Below are 10,641 nucleotides of genomic sequence, written 5' to 3' on the forward strand. Positions count from 1 at the left end.
ATTTGGAATGGAGTTCTAATGCCCAGGGACATGAGCATGTGATTTTACTCTTTTAGGATAGGAGACACACTGCTGTCTCATCATTTGATTGAGAACAAGATTCTCATTCTTCCTGACAGGTACAAAAAGCTATTTTTGTATGTGTTCAGCTGGCAGTTATGCAATTTTCAAGCTGGACACTCCCTCTTGCCGTGCTATTTCTTCCAATGTCTGTGTCACACCCTCAGATTCACCAAGGTCACTTTTACACCTCATTATTCCCCATTAGTGGAGCCCCCAACCAATTCAGAGGGGAAATCCAGCATTACTGCTCTGACAAACCGTTTTTTCTTCTTCCCTTTGAGTCTCCCTACCTAGATGGGAATCAAGAGCTCATTTTCTTATAAAAATGATTCATAACAGCAGCAAGATGAAGAGAGCTGTGCTGATGACTGATCATCTTAATACATTGAGTGTTTGCAAGGATCCTGAGCTGTCTAATGTGCTTAGTTATAATCAGGAGATAACTGCTGTGCTTAAGTACTTTAATTTACCTTGGACTACATTTCATGTGTCATTCTAGCTCTCTCATATTTTTTTACCAAAAGAAATTTCAATAACAAATCAACACGAGCACATCTATAAATTCAGCTGAAGAGGGAGATTAGCGAACCTTGGTATCAGTTCAATTTTCCAGTCATATTCAGCTCCATATTTTCTACCACGATCGGAGAGGGATATGGAGAATGGATTCATTAAGAATCTGTGATGATGTGTTTAAATAGTGCTGTTTTTCTGAAGGCACCATCCAAAAGTGGAATCCAGCCAGTGATCATTTGTTAAAACTGCTCAAGGGTTTGAGAGCAGCAATCATTTATCTGAGTGAGAATTGCAAACTGCATTTTTTATCCTTCTGCAGGCTCCTAATGGCGTGGAAATTGAAAGTTTCATTTTTGCTCCAGCAAATGTATGTAATAGCATTAATGATCACCTTCATTGCCTTGTTACATCTGCTTCTGCCAGTGTTCAGCCAACACCTCCTGGCCAAGAACCAGCAATTCCAGGGAAAAGTCTATTTGCTGAGATGTTTTCACTCTCAGAATCACATGGAAAGAGTATTGTGGCTATATTTAGAAAATACTCAATAAATGAAACCTGCATCTGCATCTGCTAGAGTCTCAGCAAGATGGTGCATGAAAATATTTGCATGCTAACACCAAGAAAATGTTCATGGCTGAGAGGCTGTCTGCAGGGATGGATGCTGCCAGATGCAAGGGTACTGGATGTTAAAGGAATTTCATTCCCCAGTTAATGAAAGCAGTTATATTTTGTAAAGTCTCAGAGCACAGCAGAAATCACCAAACCAAAAGTCTCTTAAACTAATATGTTTGGAAAACAAAAATTTAAAAAAAAAAATCTAATAAGGGCTTTAAGGTAAATTTTTGTATTCTTGAAGTTAAAACCATACACATTCTCTTTTTATATACACAGGGATAATTCTCTTTTTATGTAATGGATAAAACCTTCATCTATATTTATCTGCGAGTGATTTCTTGTAAATTAGGCAGTCAAGAAATCATGTCATTAGGTAATACATGCATTTTGAAAAGCTAACTGAATACATATTTTTAGTGATTTGAATGAAAAAAAGTTGTGTGACATTTCCACGAGGAGGGGGAGATGGAGTTGTGGGAGAGATGTGGCATTTGGGCCAGAAATGGAAAACTCTACTCCTTCCATGGCTGAATTTTTATAACACATTCCTGCAGGAGCTAAAATTCAGCTTTATCAGACATCATAAACCCTGCTCTCATAATTCCTGCGTCAGTGGTATCCCAGCTATTTTTGTGGAGATTTAACTGGGTTCACTGAAAGGCCAAGGAATTTTCACCTCTGTGTGAGACAGGGATCCTTGTGTGGTGAAAGGGAAAAGCAGCCCAATGAGAAAAAAACCTGGCCGAGGAAGGTGAAATAAAAACCTCATTCTCTTAGGAATAAGATGAATTGAGATTGTATTTGCAAAAGTATATACTGGGGCTAGGTCCTGCTCTTTATTCTTTCAGAAGAATGTGATGAGTGGGTGTTAATTACCATTCTACAGGTTCTCTTCTGCTTGTACGAGTTTGATAAGTAGAATGTTAACATTTGCTTCCCAATTACCATTTTATTGTTGGCCCAGTTTCTCTGTTATTCAGTCTTCTCTGATATTTTTGTACTGCTATATTTTTTAAAAAAAAGATATATATGGTTTTCCTGTTGCTGGACAGCAGCTTAGATCCTGTGGAAATATTTATTTCCACATAATTTTATCTTATGGAATGAAATGGAGCTGTACTGATAAATTTTTCTGATGTAAATATTTCAATTTTCAAAATGAAAATGTCTTCTTTAGTTAGCTGAATTTGAGGTCCAGCTGGCTTTTTGATAGTCAATTTTTGCCACAAAATAATTGACCCAGTAAAGTATTATATAGGTAATATGGTTTACATCTCAACAAGGGCCAAACTTCAGCTTCATGGATTGAACCTGTTGCCAATTATCAGGGAAGAAATAGGAAAAAACCTGTTTTCGCCAGAAATTATACTTTCGCCAGAAATGGTACTTTACCAATGTAAGAATAAACACACTTACATGTACAGCATTAGCGACCATTTTTAATGGCTCAAATGAAGGTAAAAGATTTAACAGCAAAGTTTACTACGGATTTTTCTACATCTTTGGTACATCTTTTAACCAACTTAATTTCCAAACATTTGTATGTAGTGAAATGCAGGGACAAAATGATAAAATAGAATCAAATGTAAAATAGATTTAAGGTCCAGCTGGCTTTTTGATGCACAAAATTATTTTACCTTATAAATTCTTTGATTTTTCTATTGCCTAGAAGGAGCAAAGAAAGCCAGAATTCAGAGTGAAAATTATTTTCATTCAAGGACAGAATGATTTCAAGAGATTTGGAAGCAGAATATATTCCAGACAATATAATTAGCTTCCCTGCCCATGGCAGAAGGATTGGAGGCAGATGATCTTTCATGTCCCTTCCAACCCAAGTAATTCTATAATCCTGTGCTACAAATATTTCAATAGCATAGTTTTAAAGGTAAATAGACACCTAATGACATTTGCTTGAATTTTTTGAATCATCCACTTGCTGATTTAAATCAAAAGGAAGCATTTAAAGGAGCATCAGATGTACAGAATTTGATTCACAAAATGATTTGTAGATGACCAAAGCAGAGCAGGATCCAGTCACAATTTAGGTGTAGCTGGCAGTAAAGGTATGCCCGTTGGGATATTCTGCTCCTCCCTGCCTTGTCTCCATCTTGCAGCCAAGAGTCCTCTCCAACACCCATCTGTGGGAATAAAATCATGTGGTTGATACAAAGGAAAATTAACGCACCCCACACACAAAGCCAAAAAAAACCAAGCAAGGGGGTTGTAGCTGAAGGGGTGGAGTGCACAGGGGAAGGGGAGGGACACAGAGCTGAGATAAATGAAACAGGAATGAGGGGAATAAACCTTCTCCTGGATTGTCTCCTGCTTTTCCCTTCAGGCACCCAGGAGTGTGAGTGTGCCCCTCACCCCCACGCTGGCACAGAGCCCTGGCCACGGTCAGCATCACAGGCAGGTGACAGTGCCCAGAGTCATCTGAGCTGGCTCCAGTGGCCCTGCCAGTGTGGCTGCCCTGTCCCAGGGCCAAACACCTGCAAAGCCACCCCGCAGTGAGCATCTGGGCCAAGGGGTGGCTGGAATTCAGCTCCCGGCTAACGGTTCTTGTGGGATGTGACCCCACTCCACAAGGGCAGCTGCAGCGCAGTGACATGGCCAGGGCAGGTAGGAGCTGAATTTGGGACTGTGCCATTCCCACAACTTTCTTTGATGGTGGGTGCCCTGAGGCAGCTCCCAGTTTTAGGGAGCTCTAGGAGAGGCTTTTCTGCAAAAGAGTTGGAGTGGAGTCAAAAAGAATAATAGCCTGTGCAGCCTCTGAGCACTGCTGGAGCCACTAAGTATTAACAAACAGAATTAACATTTACAGGTTAAAGATCTGTTTGCTTGGTAGTTATTTTTCAGCATTAAACATAATTTATGGCTGGCTGATTTATGGGCATGGAGTCATTTAAGATATTAAACAGCACCAAGTAGCTGTTTCATCGTCGCTGAGCAGCTCCAAGTCCTGGGCTCAGCTCCCTGTGCCATCGCTCTGAAACAAAGGCACCATTAATAAACTGCTCTGCACAGAACCAGAAAGGACTGAGCATTGCAGCCTCATTACAGAGGTAATAGACTTAATAATGAACAAACGACATTGGAATAGTTTGAGGCTATTATTTTTAGTAATGTACGTGTCTTGCTGGAGCTCTGTATGTGGAAAGCCTGGCTCAAGGAAAACATTCCATGGTTATTCACATCACAGTCTGTTCTGTGCTATTTTTTTGTAAAGAGACCCAGACAAAAGCTTCCAAAGGACGAGGTGTCAAGGTCAGAGGCAGCTATTACTTAAGAAAATATTGTTGGAATCAATGAGAAGTGGTGTAGGAGTGGAAGGACGAACTGTGGCTGCAGTCTCTCAGGGTTTCACTCCACATCTGTCTCTACAAGAAAGACACAACTCACACTCTCTCTTAGCCCTTTAGGGGTTACTTGAGTGGAATGATTTGGAGGGGGCAGGGGGAGAGAGAAAGGCTTGTATCAGGTTTTCTTATAGACCTAAAATTTTGGCAGGCAGTATAGAAAACTGAAATTGCCAAATATTTCAGGGGAACTTGGGGTAAGTACTGAGCAATCTTTAAAACACCTCCTGGGATCTGCACAAGGACTTAGTGTAGCTATTTGAAACCAAACTAAATATAGAGATTTTGCATAGTTCCAACCCCAAGTCAGACTGTGCTGGCAGTTCAAGCTGGGTTCTCCTTTGGGCTCTCAGTTTTGTTTGAATCTGAAACTCTGAGCAAAACTCAGGAGATGCAAACATATGCAGACGGTTTCCCCCTGAAGTGCTAACTGACTTGTGAACCAAAACCCAGTTGAACTCCACTCTATTTAAAATCTGGCAGGAAAACACTTGACTAAGGAAAACTTTTTGTTCTCTTACTCACATAAAAGGGAGATAAAATGGCAGCACAGCACCAATCACACAAAAACATTTTTTGAGAACAGTGAGGGAGTCTCCATCCTCCATACAATGCATTTTGATAGAGTGTGTCACATCATCTCCTTGAACATCTCTACTGCTCTGGAAGAGTTTGGAAATCAATAGCAATGGGTCTTCCACAATCCAAATGAGATAACTTACACCTACCAGAGTACTGTAGAATGGTTAGAGACAAACTAAATTTAATTAATTCATATCATCTAAGATGTGATTTCACCTGTGGACCCAGGACATTTCCAGAACCTGTTCACTGTCCACCTCCCTTCCTCGTCCTTCTCCAATATAACACATTTTTAAAGAAATTTGGGGTGAGGGGCCTGTTGACCACCTTCCTTCTGCTCTGGGCTGCCAGACCTGTGACATCCATGGTGATACTTCAGTGATAAACGCAGACAAAAATGCTGTAATGCTGCCAAAGTTCTCCTTAGAAAACAAAAATAATGCTTATAGTGAAGGCCATTCATAGGAAACTGGAAAGAAAATACTTGAAATTAGGATGGTTTCACTGCATGGCAGTTACACACCCCCTAGTGAGTCAGGATGCACTGGCCAGTGCATGCAGGACATGATGAGGGTGAACATTTGGGCAGCATAGCACTAATCTGTGCAAGGCAGGTTCCCTCTGGGATGAGGGGAAAGACAGAAGAGCCAGGCTCTCACTAAAGAGAACAATCTGGCCAGTGACTGTTCAGTTCAGGCATGTTAACAGCTGGGTGTGCAGGGTGATTAACAATTACAGGTGTGTTTGCTCTGTGTGTATGGAGCATTCACGTGTCAGCTCTGAGCCCTGGCTCCTTTGCTCTGTCCCTGTTGTCTTTCTGGTTCCCATGAGGCAGCAGCTCGTCTAATAAAGGCTGCACACCCCCAAAGTACTCAGATGCACTAAACAGCTAAAAAAGTTCATTTTGTGATGTAAAGAGCTGCAGCTATAGAAATAGGCAATTTTCAGAGTCACTCAGAAGCAAAGAAAGGCCAGAGGAAAACATGGTGATATAATAGCTGGAATGAGCTTCCTGGAGAAAACTTATGCTGTGTCTCCAGGGGAAGCAGCAGTACAATGGTCATGTCAAGAGATGGGACAGGGATGGCCAGTGTGGGACTTCTGAAAAATAAAAATAAATTAACAGAATGGTTTGAGCCCAGCTGTAAGGTTCCTGCCACTCTTTAGCAGTTCAGCAATCACACCACAGAAAGCACCTTGTCCTCTACCACCCTGTGAGATTCTATTCTCAGATGGAATCTGTCTCCAGGGCCACAGCTTGAACCACACTTCTGATGAAGGGTCTTCAACCTTTAGAACTGTTACATAGTGAAATTCGTTCCCATCATAATTACCACGCCTGTGTTAACAGATGGGCAGCTGAGGTTGTGGGAGTGTTATTTGTTCAAGGTCATACAAGAAATCTAAGGCAAAACCCTGGTAGGAACACAACTCTCCAGAGCCCAGACCTAATGCTTGAAGCACAAGGCTTCCCTCAAACAGCCCAGCTGGCAGCTCACCTGTGGAGTGCAGCAGGTAAGGGCTGACATTCTAAGTCCTTTCAGTTGATGTTATTAACATAGAGCAGCAAAGATGTGTGCAGTGGAGTATTGGCAGCCAAAGGGATAAATGATGATTTTAAGGGAAAGTGTTTGTGTTTCTGGCTATCTGTTTGCAAATAATTCAAATTACTACTTTTAGGAGTGCTAGTTCTGCCTTAGCTGTGTTTCTGGGGTAGGGCAGCTCTCCTCCAGCAGTGGGTGGCTGAGAAAAACCAATTCCTTCTGGGAAAAAAAACCAAACCAAACCAAACCAAACAAACAAAAAACCAAACAAAAAACAACAACAACAAAACAACAACAACAACAAAAAAACCACCAGAAAAACTTTAATATATTTCTAATTAATCCTACTGATAGAACACCAGGCCTTTACATCCACAAGTTTCCTATTAAACAGAACCATAAAATCCAGATAACAAAAAAATCACAGTGCATTAACAGAGCAAAGGTGCAGATGGCACATACAGACCTGAGCAGGTGAAGATTTTGCTTTCTAGAGGTTTAAATCTCTTCTGCTGTAATTACTGAAGAAGGAAAACAGCTTTCATAAGCAGCATCACTTTCCCTCCACGTGCAAGGTATTTGCTCTGCTTTCCTCCCTCTGATGCTCACACAAGCAATTTAATTCCTACCAACCCAAAGTGCTTGAGTGTCCAGGCAGTGACGGGAATGAGCCTTGTCTCCTCATGTGCTCTGGGAGAACTACAAGAGCTGCAGGAGAACACAGACCAGAGCAAGCAAAGATTGCTGCTTGGGAGAGTTGAGCCATGAAATCTCTATTTCCAGGCACACTGGAAAGTGGAGGAAGGAGCATCCTTCCCACTTGCAGCAGAAAACGGAAAAGAGAAGGCAGCTCCTCTCCACCCACAAGAGCAGGTCATGGCTGAGGACAGCCTGAGGCTCAGCACCAAAGCTGAGGAAGAAGGGATGTGCCTTTGCCACTGAGTTTTGGTAGGAACTTGCTGTAAAACAAAACTCAAAGTCTAACTTTTGCTTTGGTTCTCACAGGTGTCCTCCATGGAATAATCCCTCCCCAAACTGCAAGTATTTCCCTGTACTGCACTAAGATACCCTCCTCATATAAAAAACCTATGAAGTGAGTGACAAAACAAGTTATATATTCTGATTTATTGTCTGTTTGGCTCAAACCAACAGCACTATACATTAAGTGGGGGAAAAACTCCCATGCTGTCTCTGTATTTATAACCTTGTCATTTAAACACTTGGCAGCCTTTCAGCTGCTCCATGTGGTCACTCTATTAAGCTTTACCATAAAAGGAACTAAGCAGCAAAGTTGAAAGAAAGCTGATATTGTATGGCTTAAAAGTCCAGCAGGAAAAATAATAATCAAGGCAAATTCTCAATAACAGCCATTTGTGGTACCTCAGGAACTTCAAAGGCCTTGTAATGAAACACCGTCATCCTTAAACTCTGCTGGCAGACTGTCTTCAGACAAGAGGACTTGGAATACACACATCAAAGCTACTGGTAACCTTGTGCCTCACAGAAACAGAAATTTTTTTTCAGGAGGTGACATCAGAAGGAGACAAAATTAGAATTTACAAATTGGGAAAATTCTGCACTGTTGAAAGGGTAGAATTAAATAGCAAAAAAATAAAGTTGTCTGGAAGAAAGTTTGGAAATGGGTGGTAATGGATCTTCCACAATCCTAATGAGAGAATTTATACTTATCAGAGTATTATAATATGAAGACAAACTAAATGTAACAAATTCCCATTACAAATGCACTGTTAAGTGTATTTCTGTACACATTTGCAGTTGATGTGTCAGCACCTGTCTACAGATGAGATATCTCTTACCCCATTCTCTTCCTCTGCTATTTTTGGCAGAATTCAGAGTAAATGCCCTGCTAAAGTAAATAACGAGAAAACCAAACTACTCAGACTGAAGCACAATCTCCCATCCTTAAAGTTATATCAGCTTTGCAGGTTTAGAAGTTTATAGCTGTTATTAAGAAGTTGAATGTTTGTGTTTGTTCTTTGAGATAAAAAATATTTATCATCAGCTAATTCTTTTTTTTTTTTTTTTTTTTAATTACAGGATTTTCCTCTTAAATACACCCGAGCTATGGACAAGAGACAGCTGAAACAACTCTCACAGCAGCATCTCCTCACAGCCCCGTAGCACCTCTCAGGAACTGGGGCCCTCATCTGTGGAGGACAAATCAGAATTGTTCCCCAGGTGAACCTTCCCACTTTCAGAATGGAATCAAAAATGCCTCACACCACATTTGCTATTTTTTAACATCTATGACTATTTACAATGTAAATAATTTTTAGTAGGAAAAAAATTGCTTATCCTGTGCAATAATCCCTTGCTTCCTCTGGAGAAACTGGGTCTGGATATGACCCTGACACTGCACATGTGGAAAATAAATAAATTTTTGTGCAGTATCTTCATCTGGAGGTGGAGAGAGAGGAGGCATAATTAAATTAATAAATTTATTTTTAATTAAATTATTTATTAATTTATAATTCTTTTAATACACAATTCTTTTGAACTCAGTATTTTTCCTTGTTGTGAACTCCCCAGAATGTTTCCCATTATTTTCTGTTGTTAGCCACAGTGCAAATGAGGAGCTAAAATATCGAATTGTTCTGCTATGTTGGACCAGAGCTACCCAAATAACTGATATTTAATATTCCCAAAGTCTATATATATACAAGTTCCAGTCATATTTGGACAATCTCAGCAGGAAACAAGGGCCATCCACCACCCACTGTCAGAGGAGAATTCATATTTTACATTAATAACAATACAATTCTGAAGATTACTATCTATAACAATAAAACTTCTAGCTTTTTGCATATAAGACATCCATATAACAGCTCTTCCATGACTCCAACAAATTCCAGTTGCTTTGCTAACTACTGCCCTCATCTATGCTTTGGAATGTTAATTTTATCATTTAAAATGTCTAATTATCCTTCAGGATAATCTCTGCTACTCTTTCGGATCACTCCAGGACTTGTTAAGTGGAGTAGTCTTTCCTGAATAATTTCTGAATTATTCAATGACTTACATGCACAAAAAGAAATTCCCAATGGAATTCTTCTGGTCTCCATTAATCAAAGAATCCATAATTCTGGTTACATTTGCACTTTTGTGTGTGTGTGTGTGTGATTATGAGATACTATTGAATGAGGAAACTGGTTTGGATTAGAAAATCATCACCATTATCTCCTGCTCATGAAATGGCCCTGGAAATCCAATCTGTGTCATTGCCTAGTAAGGAATCCTTAGGTAAATATCACTCAAAGACTTTATTGTGGAATGGGTTACAGAATCCTGGAGTGACCTGAGTTCGAAAGGAGTTCCAAAATTCCTCTTGTCCCAAGTCCTGCCTGGTCAGGGGTAGCTCCCACCAGCCCAAGTTGTTCAGTGCATCCCCCTGAGCATAGCCTGTGAACAGATATTGGTACCTGTGCCTGTGATTCATCACATCAAAGGAAATACCTAAAAATTAAAAATGAATCAAATCAATCCAAACTTTAGTCATGGGAGAAGCAGAGAAAGCAGAACTGACAGACTGGAAACCTTATTAGTACTTATGCATGATTCATTTTTCTTTGGCATGCCAAAACACTTAGGAGTTAATTGTTGTTTTAAATACTTGTATATTCTGAAATTCAAAGTAACTTGTCAATGAAACATTAAATTTGTCAGTGCTCTCATTACCTTTGTGCTCAAAAAATTCATAAATAAATAAATACACCTCCTTGATGATAAATGTTTTTCAGTCTTGCTTTTTTTTGAAAATGACTTGATAGTGCATTAGTAATGAAAGGTGGAAAATAATCAGAATCTAGGCAAAAAATGCTTAATTCATGAGATGAACACACAAAACAATTGCAGTAATTAATAGAAATTCAATGTCTGATCAGATTATCACTGCGAGTCGCTCTCTTTCTCATCTGGATCCAAGAAATATTTAGAAAACATAATAC

At 39.9% G+C, this 10,641-nt stretch overlaps 1 long non-coding RNA gene across 1 annotated transcript; it reads left to right on the forward strand.

Annotated features, from left to right (window-relative positions):
- Window positions 1-6,575: 6,575 nt before the first annotated feature.
- On the forward strand, window positions 6,576-10,390 carry LOC136295864 (uncharacterized). Its single transcript, XR_010722818.1, has 4 exons — window positions 6,576-6,647; window positions 7,682-7,769; window positions 8,044-8,161; window positions 8,735-10,390. It is a non-coding gene; the product is annotated as an uncharacterized lncRNA (long non-coding RNA).
- Window positions 10,391-10,641: the final 251 nt, after the last annotated feature.

The sequence above is a fragment of the Chamaea fasciata genome, unplaced genomic scaffold (assembly GCF_029207755.1).
Source record: "Chamaea fasciata isolate MVZ Bird 193981 ecotype frontalis unplaced genomic scaffold, bChaFas1.0.hap1 SCAF_12, whole genome shotgun sequence".
In the NCBI taxonomy this organism is placed as follows: domain Eukaryota; kingdom Metazoa; phylum Chordata; class Aves; order Passeriformes; family Sylviidae; genus Chamaea; species Chamaea fasciata.